At 44.0% G+C, this 19,617-nt stretch overlaps 1 protein-coding gene across 22 annotated transcripts in view; it reads right to left on the reverse strand.

Annotated features, from left to right (window-relative positions):
- DCSTAMP (dendrocyte expressed seven transmembrane protein) overlaps positions 1 to 19,617 on the reverse strand; it is a 47,484-nt gene that overhangs the window by 15,991 nt on the left and 11,876 nt on the right. For 4 of the 22 annotated variants that reach the window (XM_083450611.1, XM_083450602.1, XM_083450613.1 and 1 more), the window contains one exon: positions 19,459 to 19,569. The exons of the other annotated variants lie outside the window; for them this stretch is intronic. The gene's annotated coding sequence lies outside the window, so the exon portion shown is untranslated. The remainder of the gene's footprint in view (positions 1 to 19,458; positions 19,570 to 19,617) is intronic. 22 annotated transcript variants of the gene reach the window in all.

Consider the following 19,617-nt stretch of genomic DNA (forward strand, 5'->3'; position numbering starts at 1 on the left):
TCACATGCCTTGAGAAACATTTCATTGTGTGATAAAGAAGAAGTGCAACTGTTTTGTAACAGTTTGCAACGGCATTGCTTTGAAACTGGGTGTGAATGCAACTGAAAGAAAATTACTCTATTTTGTTTGTTACATAGATACACTCCACGTTTCCATCAAAAATGCCCACGGCAGCTAAACAACAATAACATGCAGAATAAAAAATAATCAAAACACCAGCAAGTAAGCAATATGACAATAAAAACAGATTAGAGCAAATAAAAATGGCAGCTAGTTAAAATACAATTAAATGAGAAATGTGGGTTTAAATACAGCAGAGCAAAACAAAACAACCCAGCAGGCCAAGTGGATATTTCCATTTTTTGAAGGGCTTTGCCTGTTTGCAGAAGACCATCAACAAGGGGGCTGGACAAGCCCCATCTGGTAGGAAAATCCAAAGTCTGAGGACACATTCAAGAGGTTGCTGCAATCAATATCAGTGTGTATACCTGTACAATGCACACATTTGTAAGCATATTTCCATCTCATTCACAGTTTTGGGTACCCACTTTTTAAAATTCTTAAGTGTAAACCTAAAAATGCAGTAACTAAAATCCAGCATGAAGTTTGCCGTGCTTAAAGCCCCACTGATTTCAATGGCGCTTAAATGCACATACATGTGCCCTGGGTTGTGTGAAGAAGGCACAATTCCACATGCAATATTCCTGGAGAGAAATGCGGGAAGAAGAATTTGCAGCGCAATGATTTCAATGAAGCTCAAACAGGATAAGATCACTGGAATGCCTCATCCATGACTGAATGTATAACTGGGATGATCAAGTTCCCTACCTCATCTTACATGACCATGGGAATAGGAGTGAAATATACGTCAACCATAACTGAAAGTGCTTCCAAGGTTTGGGGAAATAAAGGGAAGAAGCTAGAATCTTTGGTAAATCACAGAACTAGTTGTTGACAATGAAAGTGAACTCCCAGGACAAACTGCAGCAGCCCCAGGCAGAGAAAGTTATTGGCACCTAAGACCAATTGAAAACAATGGAACTTAAATTAGTCACGGCTGATTTGCCCTATTGATTTCAACATGATTTAGGTGGAACTAATTTTCTCCCATTCCGTCTGCTTTCATGGATTTCTGATCAGGTGTATACATGGAATAAGACTCCACACATGTCCTGGAACAATACATATGCCTTTGGAAGCTCTCAGGTATGCTGTTAAAGTGATGATTACCCTTTATCCTCCCTTTATCTGGAACCCAGCATGCACTACCTCTGAACATGGAGGTTCAACTTCACTATCATAGCTAATGGAAATTGTGTGATCCTATTCATATCTTGATATACCCACTTGAATATGTCTGATCCCTCCAATCTGGTCGCCATCCCTATGTTTGAGAACAAAAGTCTATAATGGGCTCTGAAACTGCAGGGAACTCACTGACAAATCTCTTTTTGTTAGAAACTCCATTTCACCACTTCTAAAATTGGAATGAGAGACAACTAGCAAAATATTATGCATGTTTATTCCATAAAGTTCCACTGTGCTCAGTGGGATTGCTCCCAGGAAAGTGCGGATAGGATTGCAATCCTAAGGGTGCAATCCTAAGATTGCATACCCATTGACAGATTTCTGAATAAACTTGCTCAAGAGCATGCTGTTAAAATGGAGTAAGGATCAAACTAAAGTTTGCTTATTTTTTCTTTAAAAGTTTATGTTGTTTGATTGTAAAAAAAAAAAGACTCAAAATGGTTTTCAAAAGTGACACCATTGTTAATGTCTATGTCAAATATATGCAAATGATAAAATGATACAGATATGAGCATTAAAACTGGTATTTAGATGCAAGCAAAGGTAAAGGGACCCCTGACCACTAGGTCCAGTCACGGACGACTCTGGGGTTGCGCCCTCATCTCGCTTTATTGGCTGAGGGAGCCGGCGTACAGTTTCCGGGTCATGTGGCCAGCATGACTACGTCGCTTCTGGTGAACCAGAGCAGCGCACAGAAACACCATTTACCTTCCCGCCGGAGCACTTTTTGGCATGCTTTCAAACTGCTAGGTTGGCAGGAGCAGGGACTGAGCAACAGGAGCTCACCCTATCGTGGGGATTCGAACCATTGACCTTCTGATCGGCAAGCCCTAGGCTCTGTGGTTTAACCCACAGCGCCACCCATTTAGATGCAAGCTGACCCCCAATGCACAGCTTTTCGTTATTAAATATATTCTGCAATGAATAAATACATTCTGGGGGGAAATGTTATTTGCAATGAATAAAACGACTAAGAAGAAAACTATCATACTGGAGTGTAATTTTCCTGGCAGCTGGCTCCTCCAGCAGGTGCTGATAACACTGGAGCAAGGGGCCATGCTGGCTCACCACTGGAGCAAGCCAGACACCCACAGTGTGGCTCTGCCCCTGCTATTTCAAGGGCATCTACGAAAAGGGATGCACAGCATGCATAACTCACACTAGTGTCTAGATTGTGCTGAATGCAAGAGTGTAATTGAATGTTGCATTAGAAGTGCCCCAGACATATATCAGTATGTCAATACAACCTGCATTCTTTTCCCTGCAAAAATCCTGCTACCTCATAAGAAGCACTGCCCTTCATACATTCCAAAAAACAATAGTGAGGAAGGCAGGGAGTGGGGCATTTGGTGATCCCCCCTCCCCCCAATACCAGCATCGACAACCAGCACCCTTAGGGAACTGTTGTGGTCCTCAGCACCATGGAAGGCCCACCTACACTGTCACGGCCCAGCAGTTTGGTCTGAGAGCCACTAATTTTCAGGGGGTTGGACTAGGTGATCCTCAGGGTCCCTTTCCAACTCTATGATTCTATGATTTCCCACAATTCCCAAGGTTTGGTCATTCAGCACAATTCCCCAGAGCAAATGCTATGTCAGAGGCATGATGGGAAATTCAAATGGTGGATTGTTCACCAATTGAAGCACCGCCATTGTTGGTCACCAGGAAACACAGCAGAGACCCAACGATTTAGAAGAAGGTCCATCAGAGGACACTTCTGAGAAAGATCATGAAGATACCCAGCAAAGTATTTCTTTCTGCAAAAACCTAAAATGTCAGATGACAGCCTGAAATCTGTTTAGATTTTGGTAAACTACAATAACTATTCTAAACATTCTAAACGGAGAGAGATTAAGCTTTCCCTCAGGTGAACACAGAGATGAGGAATGATTGAAAGATGAACGTGAGGCAGTTTTTATGTGCATTTCAGAGTCTTGTATATATGCTCCCAAAGGTGAGTTGAATCATGCATTTTCCTGATAGCATAACAGTACTGCCTTCCCTGTAAGGATCTGAAGGTGAAATATTATGGAGCAGAACTTCTTTCTGTGGAAGTAATTTATGGATTTAAGTCCAAGTGTGTGGAGGATCAACCTCTGCTAATTTTTTGAGGGGCTCTCTTCAACTTTTCCTAGTTACATGCCATGCACACCCTGAAAGTATAACAACTTTTATTTATTCCATTTATTTATTATCAGCTTCAACCAAATTGAACCAAGCCCACCCCACCCCATGCCAGTAGGCCCTGGGCACTCTCATCCCAGGTTTAGGGGGACAGGTGGGTGTGGAGGACTCCCTGGTCCTGAATGGAGTAACTGTGCCCCTGAAGGACCAGGTGTGCAGCCTGGGAGTCATTTTGGACTTACAGCTGTCCATGGAGGCGCAGGTCAATTCTGTGTCCAGGACAGTTGTCTACTGGCTCCATATGATACGCAGGCTGAGGCCCTAACTGCCCGCAGACTGTCTTGCCAGAGTGGTGTGTGTTCTAGTTAGCTTCTGCTTGGACTACTGCAGTGTGCTCTACGTGGGGCTACCTTTGAAGGCGACCCGGAAACTACAACTAATCCAGAATGTGGCAGCTAGACTGCTGACTGGGAGCGGCCACCGAGACCACATAACACCAGTCTTGAAAGACCTACATTGGCTCCCAGTACGTTTCTGAGCACAATTCAGACTGTTCGTGCTGACCTTTAAAGCCCTAAACCGCCTCGGCCCAGTAGACCTGAAAGAGCATCTCCACCCCCATTGTTCAGCCCAGGCACTGAGGTCCAGCTCCGAAGACCTTCTGGTGGTTCCCTCACTGCAAGAAGCAAAGTTACAGGGAACCAGGCAGAGGGCCTTCTCGGTTGTGGCACCCACCCTGTGGAACGCCCTCCCACCAGATGTCAAGGAAATAAACAACTATCTGACTTTCTGAAGGCAGCCCTGTTTAGGGAAGTTTTTAATGTCTGATGTTTTAATATATTTTTAATCTCCTGTTGGAAACCGCCCAGAGTGGCTGGGGAAACCCAGCCAGATGGGCAGGGTATAAATGTTGTTGTTGTTGTTCCTCCTAGTGCGGCCCATTTGGCTAGTGACTTGAAAATTGGCATAGCGCAAATAGTCACTTCTGGCTAGGGATTATGGATGAGTATTGTCCCCTTTGGACTACCAACTGCAAAAACTGAGGCAGCAATCTCAATATTCCAACCAAACATAAGAACATTGAACCACAACACTAATGCAGTAATTGAAGGTGCCCATGCTAGCATTTAAAGCCCTCAGCAATTTAGCCCCCAAAATCTGAGAGACCGCCTCTTTTCCTACAGACCCTCTCAGGTCTGTAGGAACCAGGTCCGTAGGAACACCATGACCACCACCAAGGAGACTGATTAGTATTTGGCATTGATTAGAATTTGTCACATTCAGCACAGATCCACTGAAATCAATGGATTTAAGACTAGCAAGTCTATCAATCTCAAGGGATCTACTCCAACTAGAACTTAGCTGGATACCATCTAACAGAAGCAGCAACAACGGGACCTTTATGTACACGTTGTTTTATGAAGGGCAGCCCCCACCCAAAGAGGCTTACAATCTAGAACCGACCCGGGAAAGAGGAAGATGGAAATGGAGGCACGGCTAGGCAGGGCATAATAATCCTTGTCAGGTCTTTCTAAGTACGTATGTCCTTGTTAGCCCCTAATAATGAGTTTATAAACAGTAACCTCGGTGAGTATTGGAGGGCAGAGCTGGCATATAAAACTTGTTCAGGAGTGACCGCTACAAAGGGATTGGAGCTGCCAGCTCACTGCCTTGATTAACAACCCCCATAAATACCATTCTCCGCGCCGCCCCAAACTTCACCTCTGCCTGCTGGTGCAGTGCAGCTCTGTGTGCAAGGAAAGCCCGCAGTACCCACTGCATTTTTGACCTCTTTTCTTCACATTTGATTCTTTTTAATGCCATGCACAGCATAATTACAGTTTTGTCTCCAACACAAAAACCAAGCGTTCTGCCAAATACTCATTGATGCAGGTTGCAGAGAGCTCTCTCGTATACCCCCCAAGCAACCTGGCTTTGCTTTATGTAGGATTTTCAGTTAATGCACAACTGAGGCAAGGAGACATTTTAGCTGCTACTGTCTTAACACGCAGCGTTGGTTCCTTTCACTGGTGTTCGTTCTGTCTCAGGGAAGGTTTCGCCGGGTGGTCCATGGTGCATCAGGAGGAACGAACAACAGTTAACGCTGCCAAAGACTATTGCAGGCTGCAGCACATTCTCTTGAAACCAATTACATTTATTGTTCTTATCCGCATGAGTCTGTCTGAGCAAAGTCAGCTAATTGGTGACTGCCTTTTTCAGCATTCTGATTTCAGGGAGGAAAGAAAGCCAGAGAATCTGCTTTGGAGATACCAGTGCTCTGCATTTGGAAATGCAGTTTGAAGAGGAGAGGGGGAGGAGACAGCGTTGGATGGGGTGGCGGTGGCAGTGAGTGTGCGTTATATTGCTTAATGTTTAACTTTTAAACTGAAATGAAGGCAAGAAAAACCGAGTTGTAGGGGGGAAAGCACTAGAAAAATGATTTGATTCTACCTTTCTATATTGTATGTATTTACCTCAATGCTCAAATTACAATGTGTGCAAAGGTGGTCGTGTCCCCCTTAGCTACTTTTCTATTAAGGCTACTTGGAGGAGGCTATGTTATGCCTAAAATTATATGGCTATGGGGAAATAAGGGGTGGGAACTCTGGGTTTCATTAAGGTCCTGCTATGTCTCTCTGCTCCCAAAAAATCAAGCACTCATATACATTACCGAAATGAAGAAAAGAGCTGTGAACAGTAAGCTCTTAAATTGCCATTTCCCCCCCTATCCCGCCTTTCTCCCAGCACAGGACCCAAAGCAGCTTACAACATAAACAAATACAACTAAGAGCAAATACAACTAAAAACATATCGATCAGCTCAAATATTCTTTTTTTTAAAAAAACAAGTTGCCCTATTAAAAACAGCACTGAATTTGAACACCTAAACCCATTTAAAAACACATTAAAGAAAAGGAAATGTGCAACACCCGCCCCCAGAAGCCCCTGTCACAATAGCCAGAGTTAGTGGCCCAAAAGACCTGGTTTTGTTTTGTTTTTAAAGTATTTGCCTATTGGGAAAAGGAAACATGGAAGGGAGTTACATGAACTGGGAGGATCTGCTGAAAATACTCCAGTGGAAAGGCCAGACCAGGTTTTCTACATACTGCAAGTGTGGCATTAGGTATGAATTATTATTTTTTAATAAAGAAAATAGCCTCCTCAAAACTAAGGGGGAGAAGTGTGGTAAATGGAGACTGCCTCCCCCTCTTTGCTACCCACAAATTCTGGCAGCAAAGAGCTGGCATTTAGGCTAAAAGGAAACCTAATTCCACTGTGATCCTTTAAGCTGCAAGGTGGATTGCCTATTTGCAGTTTAGGGATGGTGTAAAAGCCCAACGTGCCTGAAACAGTGACGGGACTGAGAGAAAGGCGACCCCAGATGTTCTTAAAGCCTAGGCAGGCTCATACAGGGAGATACAGTCCTTCAGAGAGCCTGAACCCAGGCTGTATAGGGCTTTGTAGGCCATCACCAGCACTTTGAATTGTGCCTGGAAACGGGCTGTTGTGGGGCTGTTGTTAACAAGGAGTTTCTGTTCTACCTGTAAACGGCTCCGGTCAGCAACCTGGCCTCAGCATCTTGGACACACTGAAATTCCCAGACGCTTCCCAACGGCACATTGCAGCAATCCAAACAGAATGTAACAAATGCATATATCACCATGTCCAGATCAGACATGCCTAGGAATAGGCACAGCTAAGGCACTAGTTTTAAACAGGCAAACACACATACAGTCATCTCTGAAACTTGGGTGTTTAGGCTCATGGGGTGGATCCAGGAGTGCACCAAGCAGTGAACCTGAGTTTTTAGGGGAGGAGTAACCCCTTATCCTCTGTGAATTTGTCTAATTCTCTGGGAGTGATTTTAACTATGTGATGTGTGAAAAAAGGGCATCCTTTTGGCTGTCCTGAATCTTCCAACGCTCAGCTTCACTGGATCCCCTCAAGTTCTAGTGCATAATTTTGTCTACCTCTCCTCCTATTTGTCTTTTCTCTAAACAAACAAAATCAGAGTGGAATTGCTCCATCCCTTTGGTTATTTTGGGTGTCCTTTTCTGAACCTGAAGGACTGTGTTTTATTCCAAAATGCACTGAGGTATAACAAAGAGTTTTGCATCAATGAGCACCGCAGTCCATTCTTTGTTTTGCTTTGCTCAGAACAAACTCTAAACCATTTTGCAACAACAACAGAATCAGGACATTAAACGGTGCGGCCATTAACATTCCTTCACACCTGGACTGAAGGAAATGGGGATTTCCTCTTTCTCCCAGCCAGCATGCAAAGAATGAGAGTGGAAAGGGATTGCGTAGGTTTCTCATTGCTGAAGGTCAAGAGATGTGAAGGCTTCTGTCTCTCTCCTTATGGTCATAACCCTCTCTGCAACACTGTAAGGCAGCCATCGCTAATCTGGTGCCCTGCTGATCTTTTTGACTATAACTCCCACCATTACCAGCCAGCACAATGCACTTGGCTAGAGCTGGTGGGAGCCATTGCCCGCAACATCTGGAGGGCACCAAGTTGGCAAAGGCTGGTGTAAGGGATGCTTAAGCACTCCTCCCCGATTCTGCGGGTGCAGCAACTTGGGGATGGCAGGATATCTTGGACCAGCCCTACCACTAGCCTGCCCAGCTCTGGCAACCACCCGAAGACAGCAATTCTCAGTTCATTAAGTTCTCAAGGTGCCTTAAAATAGCTTCCCCATTGATTTCATTGGAAGCAGGATCAATGTAAAAGGCATTAAAATTCTGAGTGGTCAGTGATTCATAACCCTGTCCGCATTCTGTATCGGTGGCTTGCATGCAATATGTAAAATCTACACGTTAGACAGAGCATTTCTGTGCAATTATCCGAGTCCCCAGAGTACATCTGATGGATTATAAATTGCCAAGAAATACAGTTCCCTAGAAGCCAGTTTCACAGCAGTATCTGGGTTAATGCAAATTATTCCCCTTGCCACTAGTGGCTAAACTAATGCAGTGATGGTGTATCTCATTTCCTGAGCTAGAGTGGGAATAGAACACAATAAAGTCGTGCGCTAACATGAGCAAACAAAAAGAAGATGCCCTCTTTTCCATGCAGAATTAAAGGTGACAACTAGAAATTCTGGAACAACCCCAAATGCTTTTTAAAGGATTCAGGAGAAACAGATGCAAAGTGGATTGTAAAAACCATTGCTTTGGGTTAAAATTTTATGTCAACTGAAAATTGTTAAGGAACCAATAATTCTTATTATTTAAGAGCCAGTGTGGTATAGTGGTTAGAATGTTGGACTAGGGCTCAAATCCCCACTCAGCCATGAAGCTCACTGGGTGACCTTAGCTCAGTCACTGTCTTTGAATCTAACCCACCTCACAGGGTTGTTGTGAGGATAAAGGTGGGAAGCAAAGAACTATGTATTCCATTTTGATGGGATATAAATGCAAAATAAACAAGATCCTCCCATTTATTTCCTGGTGCGAGGACTGAACCATCCCTTCTTTGCTATATTTATTCTCACCAAAGTACTTCTTTATTTTACAAATATACAAACCACTTCACATCCTGAAGCCATCAAAATGTATACAGGGTAAATATGAAATAAAACACGAAAGCTCCATGTTCTAAAAAAACAAAGGGTCGCATCTAGTGCTATGCAATGCTATCTCCTCTCCCCCTCAAAAAAATCTGTTCCAGGTGGAGCCCCCAATTGTCTAGAGCAGATTTTGAGGGTGCAGAAGAGGCTGTGGGGAGACGTGGGGAAAGTACCATTGCATGAACGGAAGTCTGTTGTGTGAGTGGAACAGCAGCACTGGATAAAACCCAGTAAAACCAACTCAACAAACTCTAAAACAATCAAAGAATTTCTACATAGTATAAAAGCAATAAAACCATTTTTTATTTTTTTTTGCAGATGTACAAAATGACTGGGTCATACCTCAGGAAAAGCCCCCTTAAACAAGCATCTTCAGTAGGCACTTAAAGATCATGATGCTAGGTACCTGTCTTAATTTTAGCCGCTTATTCCACTGGCTGGAGCTACAGCACTAAAAGCCCAGTTTTATAAGCTAAGCACACACCCTGGAGCATATGGTACTCTCAGAAGTTCCCCATTTGAGGAGAGCAGTTGCTGGGCTGGGATATAAAGGGCAAGGCAGTCACTTAGGCAACCTGGGTCCAAGTTGTTTGTGTGTTGTCTATCATTAGTCCCAAAATCTGAATGCACAGCATTGGGAAACAGTGGAAAGGCCAGACCAGGTTTTCTACATACTGCAAGTGTGGCATTAGGTATGAAAAAAAATGAATAAAGAAAATAGCCTTCTCAAAACTAAGGGGGAGAAGTGCTGTAAATGCAGACTGCCTCCCCCCCCCCCTTTGCTACCCACAAATTCTGGCAGCAAAGAGCTGGCATTTAGGCTAAAAGGAAACCTAATTCCACTGTGATCCTTTAAGCTGCAAGGCGGATTGCATCTTTGCAGTTTAGGGATGGTGTAAAAGTAAGGGAATTGTGTTGGCAGGAGTGGCGTCACTGCCAAGCATCACTGTCTCCCAGGGATCATTGCCATTCAGGTTCTCATTCCTGGGATTGCTGCTAGGCAACAACCAGATCCCAAGCAAGCGAAGGATTATCATCATCTGATCTGCACCCTAAAATATGCTTTCTCCAAGTCCCCTCTCCCTGTGGAATTGGACCTAGGGTAAGTGGGATGTGCATACGAATAGACATCCCAGTACATCCCAGTATAAAACACAGGAAGCTGCTTTATGCCAGGTCAGATCACTTAGCTCATTATTGTCAACACTGACAGCAGCACAATACATTGAGCACAAATACGCCCAGAGAGACTGTGCGCACTAGGGTGTGCATTTGTGTGGTGGCCTTAGAAAAAATATGCAAGGAGTACTTCTAACTTCTGTAAATCGAGTAAAGAGTACATGAGTTAAGACGTGTGGATCGAGAACTGGCCCCCACAGTCACTTACAGACTCACTGTTAAGACCATGTGCATGGAAGACAATCTTACTGATCGCCAAAGAAGACATGAGTTAGCAAAAATCGTATTTTGGAACAGAGCTTGTTACAAACCACCTGCAGTATAGGAAATTAAGATTAAAATATTTGGAGTATGGGTTGCTGCACACTCAAAGAAAGATAATCAATTTGACTGAAAGCTCGGGGAAGGTTTTTTCTTTACTAATCCAAGTTTGAATGGGTCTTTTATTAGTTAAGTAGCTGAGATATAAATTTCCTTATGAGACTTTTCGTAAATAGCGCTCAGCACCTGCCCACCAATGCCCTATCTTTCATATGTATCGACCAGCATTTCCATCAGTGCTTATGTAATCTCTGATGGAAAGAATGGGTGGTTTTGATGAATGCACTTAATAGAGTTTCGACAGAGTAAAACCTGAGAAATAAATTGAATAAGTGAAGATGGGAATCCAATTCAACCCTATTAGTTCTCCTCAGAAACCCCAAATACAGAATCACAGAGCTGGACGGTACCTAAATTCTGTCTTAAGAAGGGGAAATGTTATCAAATACTTTGGATATTTATTGGATAAGGTGGACTGGGGGACACTAAACACTCATAGGTGTGCTAAAACATTCCTCGGCTGTGTGATAGATATACCTCTCAAGATATAGACTCATTCCCTGCAACACAATCTTGCCTTCAGATGCCATCAGGCCAAACCTACCACACAAATTCAAGTACAAATACTTCTGTGTAAACATGCAGAGTCTGGAAGCACCCACTGTGTCACAAAACAAGACATTAAGATTCCAGCACTGCGCTACAATGCTGCTGACATCAGATAATGACCAGTCATATGGTTTGAATAAGGGTGCATGTGCGGAACTGGAACACAGTGTTTTCATTTGACTGTGTGAACAAAGTAAGCAAAGCTAAGGCATGGCAGTGATATGTATGTCAAGCTATGTTTAATTATAATGGAAAGGCCAGTGGAGACGGAAGCAGTGCATACAGTTTAGTTATTTCATTCTAAGCAAGCAATTGCTGTGCACTTACTGTCCTATTGACAAAATATTTCTTTCCTTACGCTGGTGATCCTGTTAGTATCAGGGAGCAGACAGTTTATTAGTAATTTCTCAACTTTCTTGATATGTTCTGCCAAAAGCTATTAACGTGTGTGTGTGTGTGTGTGTGTGTGTGTGTGATTTTGTGGTCTGCAAGTGTTTATTCCTGCATTTTACAAAAGCTTGGTTAGGTTTATCAGTAACCGGACTAGCATAATGGAAGGTATTCAAAACCATGGCCATATTTAATACCCACATATGCTGTCTTCAGGGAGTTGCCAACATCTTACTTGTAAATTTAACAAACTAATTACAACAAATGGCTGTTAGTCTCAATTACGTTAGTCTCAGGTAGGTCCCAGTAAATTCAATGGGTGGCATTAAAGCGGTACTTTAGTTTAATAAAAACTAAAGTTTTTTTTTAAAAAAACAACAACAGAAGTCTTTCTGTTAGGGATAGTGAATATAAAGATTCTGAAGGACCTTAAAAAATTATTCATGTATGCCACAACCACAGCCAGAATGGTGTTTGCCCGGAGGTGGATATAACATGCTGTACCAACTGAGGAAGAGTGGCTGATTAAATTGATGGATTATGCTGAAATGGCAAAACTGACAGCTGTAATAAAAAACTGGGGGGGGGGGTATTAAAGAGTAGAGGGGGGGAACCCTGGCAAACAAGCAAGTTCATTAGTAGGATTAATTTAAATCAAGCAGTTAAAATTGTACTAAGATAAATGGAAGAATAACTAAAAATAGAGTAAAGTGGAAAATGCAGTGTTATAAAATCTAAATTAGAAAATGAACTTCAAAAGTGGGGGGGGGGGTCAAATATGCAATTGTATCGGATGTATGTGTTTGTGAGGTGTATAAACTTCCGAAAAACTGAAAATAAAATTTATAAATAATAATAATAAATAAGGTGTTACTCAGAGTAGACCTATTAACTACCTTAACTATGTACATTCATTTCAATGGATCCCTTCTGAGTAAAATGTAGTTGAACACCACCCAATGTATTTATGGACTTGTGTGTATTGTTTTGGATATTTATTGTTGCTTGATTGTTACATTTATTTATTTAAAAGCATTTAATAATAATAATAATAATAATAATAATAATAATAATAATAAATTTTATTTATACCTCGCCCTCCCCAGCCAAAGCTGGGCTCAGGGCGGCTAACAACAATAAAAACAATCCAACATTCTAAAAACTTTCACCATAAAATCAATCAGAAACAAATTGATGGCAACCAGCAAGCAGGACCCTGTGCAGATTGCCAGAGGAGGGGGTCAGGCTGCGCCCTGACCAAAGGCCTGGTGGAACAGCTCTGTCTTACAGGCCCTGCGGAAAGATGTCAAGTCCCGCAGGGCCCTAGTCTCTTGTGACAGAGCGTTCCACCAGATTGGTGCCACAGCCGAGAAAGCTCTGGCTCTAGTTGAGGCCAGCCTAACCTCTCTGAGGCCTGGGACCTTCAGGATGTTTTTATTTGCAGACCGTAGGTTTCTCTGTGGGGCATACCAGGAGAGGCGGTCCCGCAGGTACGAGGGTCCTAGGCCGTATAGGGCTTTAAAGGTTAAAACCAGCACCTTAAACCTGATCCTGTACTCCACCGGGAGCCAGTGCAGCTGGTATAGTACTGGATGAATGTGATCTCGCAGTGACGACCCCATAAGGAGTCTCGCTGCGGCATTCTGCACCCGCTGGAGTTTCTGGGTCAGTCTCAAGGGCAGCCCCACGTAGAGCGAGTTACAATAATCCAGTCTGGAGGTGACCGTCGCGTGGATCACAGTGGCTAGGTCAGGGCAAGAGAGATAAGGAGCCAACTGCTTAGCTTGGCGGAGATGAAAAAATGCCGCCTTTGTTATAGCTGTAATCTGCGCCTCCATAGAGAGGGAGGTATCGAAGATTACACCCAAACTCTTAACGGACGATGCTGGCACTAATTGCACCCCCGCAAGAGATGGGAGTTGCCCCCTCAATCCCATATCGCCCCGTCCCAGCCAGAGGACCTCTGTCTTCGAAGGATTTAACTTCAACCGGCTCCCACGAAACCATCCAGCCACAGCTTCCAAGCATCTGGTCAGTGTGTCTGGGGCCGAGTCAGGATGGCCATCCATCAACAGCGGCCTTCACTGCCATCTCATAGGTTTTCATAAAAACCCTATAAGATGTTCTTGAGGCTCCGTCATTGGCACCCCGCCATACTCGCTCTAGCCGTCTGAGGTCCCGCTTCATTTTCCGAAGCTCCTCGGTAAACCAGGGAGCCCGGTTTCTGCGGGGTCGCAGAGGGCGCTTAGGTGCGATCTCATCGATGGCTGCTAGGAGCTGGGTATTCCAGCCCTCAACAAGCTCAGTCAATGAGTCGCCAGGGGGAGCAAGGTCCCGCAAGGCCTGACGGAATCTATCAGGGTCCATCAGCCTCTGCGGGCGAGCCCAAATCGGCTCGCCACCTAAGCAGGGTGGGGGTGGAACGTCAATCCTGGCTTTCAGAGCGTAGTGATCAGACCATGGCACCTTCATTGAGGGAAACATGATCACATCTATACCAACACCAAAGATCAAATCCAGCGTGTGGCCTGCTTGATGTGTGGGGCCCGAAACAAACTGGGAGAGCCCTAGTGTCGCCATGGAAGACACCAGGTCCAGAGCCTGTGAGGAGGGAGCGGCATCAGCATGGATGTTGAAGTCCCCCAATACCAATAGGTTAGGGAACTCCAAGGCCCAGCCGGCCAAAGCCTCCAGCAGGCCTGACAGGGTGGCTGCTGGTGCGCTAGGTGGCCGGTACACCAGCCAGACAGCCAAGCTCACCTCGGAGCCCCACACTAGGCCAACACATTCAATGCCGGGGATCGATATACTGCTTAATATTTTTTTAAAAAATCTCCAAGCAATGTACAGTCTAAAAAGCAAACAATATATCATTAAAACATTAAAACTAAAACACAACCTAAACCCAGCAAAATGAAGGCAGATAAAAGCAGATAAATTAAAACAGAAATTCAGAAGACTAAAACATATTTAAAAGGGTCCAGACTTAGGGTCAGGGAAAACCCAGGACAAAAGGGCGTCTTCACAAGAAGTCTGAAGCAACTAATGACTGTTGCTTTACATATGGCATTAATGGTGGCGGCGGCAGCGACAGCTGTGTGGTCTAGTACTGAATGCGGAATTTGTACTGTATTTTATATGTATATATTTCTGGTGGTGGGTGGGATATTGTAGAGCCAACCCTTCTAACAAAAAGCTTCTAGAAATGAGAGGGACTTGTCAGTCTACAACTGCATTGCCATGAAGGATAAGACCCTCAGCTGAGGCAGCCATGTGCTACTACTACAGTAATCAGGGCTGGACCATGACATTTTGCGGCTTGAGGCAAATAAAAGATGGCACCTCCTTTGCATTCTAGGCATGTAGTCCAGCATCCTGCTCTCATAGTGGCCAACCAGATGCTGCTAAGGGCAGCAGGCTAGGTTCAGGGCAGGTTGTTCAGCACATGCTGCCTGAGGCTCCTGCCTCACACTTCCTGATGGTAGGGCCGGCCCTGACAGGAATGAACTCCACAACTCATCCTGGACTCATCCTGTACCAGCCCACAAACTGTTTCCATGAATATTTCCAAACTCTACACATTATGGAGCTAAAGCAGTGTCTGGAAATGCCCAAGTGAGTAACCAAGCAGAAAACCAAGGCTAAAGACAAGTTCCTGTTTCCAGAAGGTTATTGCTAGTGATTTGGAACAATCACACCAAGAGTTCTGCTTTCCTAGCTCTGCAAATGTGATGTATCATAAAAAAGGAAGTGCATTTAAGGGACTGTGGCATTGTTAATGCTCACATGGGATACAGATGATCTTTCATAATAACAGCTATTACTCCCTCCCCCACCACTCTCAAAAAAGCAGACTTTAAAGGCTGCACCTATGGACAAATGGCAGGTGGGGACCAGGATCCAGTGGGTATGAACACATGGAGGAGGAGGAGAAAAAGACAGACAAAGTTCCATTTGTTTGTTACAGCAGCTTCCACTGCCAAAGAGATACGTCAGCATTCAGTTAAAATACATTGCTAGCCTCTTCAACAGCAGATTGCTGCAGAGAAAACAGCTAGCAAAGTTCCATTGCCTAAGCAGTTCAGTCTCTCACATTAGACGGTTAGGATTCATGAACAGTTGTAACTTATAGGTAGGGTTTGTACTGTTATATGCTATCATCTCAACATGGACTGGTCATGTTGTTCGGATGCCTGATTATCATCTTCCAAAGTAGCTACTCTATTCTGAACTTAAAAATGGAAAGTGTAATGCTGGTGGTCAACAAAAGAGGTTTAAAGACTCTCTCAAGGCAAATCTTAAAAAATGTAGTATAAACACCAACAATTGATTGAGAAACACTGGCCTGCGAGTTTTCCAGTTGGAGAACAGGCTTTACCAAAGGCGTCATGGACTTTGAAGATGCTCAAACTCAGGATGCAAGGGAAAAATGTGCTAAGAGGAAGACACATTTGGCAAACCCTCACCGTGATCAACTCCCACCAGGAAACCTATGCCCCCACTGTGGAAGGATGTGTGGATCCAGAATTGGCCTCCACAGTCACCTACTGTTAAGACCGTGTTCATGGAAGACAATCTTACTCGGCTACGACTGTTTGCCAAAGAAGAAGAAAGATGGCTTACGGGAGATGTATGTAACTGGCTCCACAACCATTTTGAATCTCACACTGTGCACAAAGGAAGATAGGAAACTGCCTTATACCAAGTCAGACCATTGGCTCATCTAACTTAGTTTTGTCTACACTGACAGTGACTCTCCAGGGTTTTCAACAGAAGTCTCTCTCAGCCCCACCTGGAGATATTGGGTTTTGAACTTGCACCCTTCTTCATGCAAGACAGGTGCTCCACCACTGAGCTATGGCCTTCCCCCCTGGCTCTGGATGGTGGATCTTGGCTTTACACAATCCCAAAGTTTGCTTCCACCTGGGCAGAAGTAAAATATTTGTGGAAGAAGCAAGTTCTAAGGAACTGGAAGAATATGAGTCAGAATGGATGGCGCCACAGTATATAATATAAATAATGTAAATAATGAAGAAGACTATGTCCAATTTAAAGTCTCTAGTCAATACCCAAGCCGTCTGAAATTTTAGTTGTTTTTTAATTAACAAAAAAAAAATCGAAGTAATGCCAGCAATCAGATTGGTTGCTAGTATTGAAATGCATAGCTAAATGCTCTGCTCAGGCCCTCGTCCCAACCATTACCTGTCATTAGTATAGCTACTTGGCTGGCTTGCACTGAAATATTGTTTCCAGCAAAGCACTGTCTGGAACATCCAAGGTTGCTGGACACTTTGCATTTTCCAGTATTTGTGCTGCAATGTCAGTCCTGGAAGGACTTTCCTGGCGTGCTGCGAAGATTCCTCAATTAGCTGAATAGCCAACCTCTGCTAACCTCCAACTGATGAGCACAATCTTGCTCCTGTTTAAGTCAACAGCCAATGTTCCGTTTAATAAATTAAAATGCTTGCAATAAGTCCTGGTTGTTGATGCTTGCCAACCACTCTAACCACTGTTGCCTACCCTTTGGGTTATTTTATTTTTTAAAGGAAAGCCAGTATCCACTCATTACAGTGCTTCCTTTTTTAAAATAGCAGGAACAAATATCTTAAAATACCATCCATGCCTCTGTTTAAGAACAGCCATATTCCTTAAATTCACCACCTATCTAAGCTATAGAGCAGTGTCATAATAAGATAAGGAGAGCCCTGCTGGATCAGGCCACAGACCCATCTAAGTCCAGCATCCTGTTTTCACAGTAGCCAACCAGATCTCTAAGGGACGTTGGCAGGCAGGAGCCATGTCCAACAGTGCTCCCCCCACATGTGATTCAGACCAATTGGCACTCAGAGGTGTACAGCCCAACAGCAGAGGTATAACATAGCCATTGTGGCTAGTTCATCATGGGTCACAGAACGTGGATTCTGGCCATTCCCTGGAGCCACGATACCAAACCATATTGCGGCCAGATCACACATTTACTTATTTCACTTATATGCCGCCATTTTGTTTGACATGCAAGCAGTTCTTGACCATTTTGGGGTGGGAGCTCGTAACTAATAAATGTTAACGTGTGAACCAGATGCAGCCTGTAGCAATTCCCAGAAACCACTGTTTTCAAGCCTCTGCAATCACAGGGATTACTGCTAGCCTTATCAGTGACAGCCCATGTCATGCAATACAGCTGCCCACTTGACCATATTAGAAAAGTGAAGGGCTGAGCCAACTGATGCAAGAAAGCAATTAGTGGAAAAATTCATTTTGATCCTCCCCCAGGTGTTCCTGCCTCCTTTCTTAGATATCTTACTAACATTTATCATTTGTTGTAAGGTGGGGTGTGGGGACAAATCTAGCCATGCTTCAGACCCTCAAAAAATAATTTCAATGGGACAAGCCATTTAGATACATTATTTATATACTGCTTTTGGGCTCCACGTGCGCCCCTCCTCCAAAGGCATCATAAGCATAAATGAAATATTTTTTTTAAGTTGGCATTAAAACAACTAACTTATTCAAAGCTTGTTGTGAGCATCTGGGAAAGACTGGACTAAACATACTTGCTGTGAGTAGGGCTGAGTCTGCCCAGATCCTGCTTACTGCCACCTCTGCCGCTCCCTTCCAGTGACACACCAACAGGGGTGAGAGTGCTCACGACCACCTCTCTTTTTGTCCTTTACCTGCAAAGGTAAGTTCCTATGGTTTTGGTGGAGGTAGAGGCAAGGCAGAGTGGGTGATTCTCAGCAAGCTTTCCTGGCCTCGTGAGCGTTCATTTGGAACACACACAAAGCATTGACCTTTTTCAGGGTGGGAAAATGCAAACATGCCTATTAAAACAGTAGCATTATAAAGCAAAGCTCTGGGGAATCAGCCTGCATGAAAAGCGCATCTGTTTCAAAATAAAATAAAATCTGAAAGCAGGGATAGAAGGGCCTGCACAAATCTTCTGAAAGAGAGCTTTCCACGATTGTGAAGCCACAGCCTGCCGTCCATTTGGGGCTTGCGCAGAGCAGCTTTGCAGTGAATCGTGACCAGAAAATCCTGGTCCCACAGGAGGTGGTGTGGCCACCAACCTAGATGGCTTTAAAAGAGGGTTAGACAAATTCACGGAGGAGAGGGCCATCAATGGCTATGGGCCATTATGGTGATGCTCTGCGTCGACATTTGGAGGCAGCAGTGCTTCTGAGTACCAGTTGCTGGAAACCACAGGAGGGGAGAACGCTCTTGTGCTCAGATCCTGCTTGTGTGTTTCCCATAGGCATCTGGTTGGCGACTGTGTGAGCGGGATGCTGGACTAGGCAGGCCATTGGTCTGATCCACCAGGCTCTTCTCAGGTTCTTTTCTCAACCAGCAATCTCAGGGTTGCCAGGGACAGTGTCATCAGTCGTCCCCATAAATAGTTGCTTATGTGCTTACTGTGCTCAGTTTTAGGTTTGGGCTTCAGCGTATAAAGCCTTGAATGGTCCAGGACCCAAATAGTTGATGAGCTGCCTCTCCCAATATGCTGCAACCTGGCCTTTAAGATACGTGGTGGGGGCTGCTGGTGGTGAAGGGAGATTTCACCCAGGCAGTGACACAGAGCAGGGCTTTCTCTGAAATAAGAACCTCACTGTGGAATGCTCTCCCATTGAAGGTACACTTTATCCCCTAACTGTTCTCTTTCTGTTGCCATCTGAAAGGTTTAAGATGAAATTTATATAGTACTGTATACCATACATGATATACAGAGTGTGTTGAGATTATGTCTGCTGCATGATGTACTTTATGATATTTTAAGCATGCGTGGTATTTATTTTTACTTTATGTATTTCTGCGTACTGTCCTGCAATTGTCAGGGTGGTCTAGAAATAAAATGAGGGCAATAATAATAATAATAATAATAATAATAATAATAATAATAATAGATGTTTATGAAATATTCTATACACACTCAGTCATGCTCGCAATCACTGAATACCTACAAGTGTTGACTGATCTCAGGTGTTGACAGAAACCCAAGCATGCGCCTTCTTTCAGGAATCGCAGCCAGACATGCTTGTAATTTCTTTGTGCCAAAGTGAGTGTTCCACAGCCTGTTTTCAGAGCAAATGCTAGAGTTAATTAAGGTCAAGTAACTGCCT

This window comes from Podarcis tiliguerta (genome assembly GCF_965153285.1).
Source record: "Podarcis tiliguerta genome assembly, chromosome: 7".
NCBI classification, from domain to species: domain Eukaryota; kingdom Metazoa; phylum Chordata; class Lepidosauria; order Squamata; family Lacertidae; genus Podarcis; species Podarcis tiliguerta.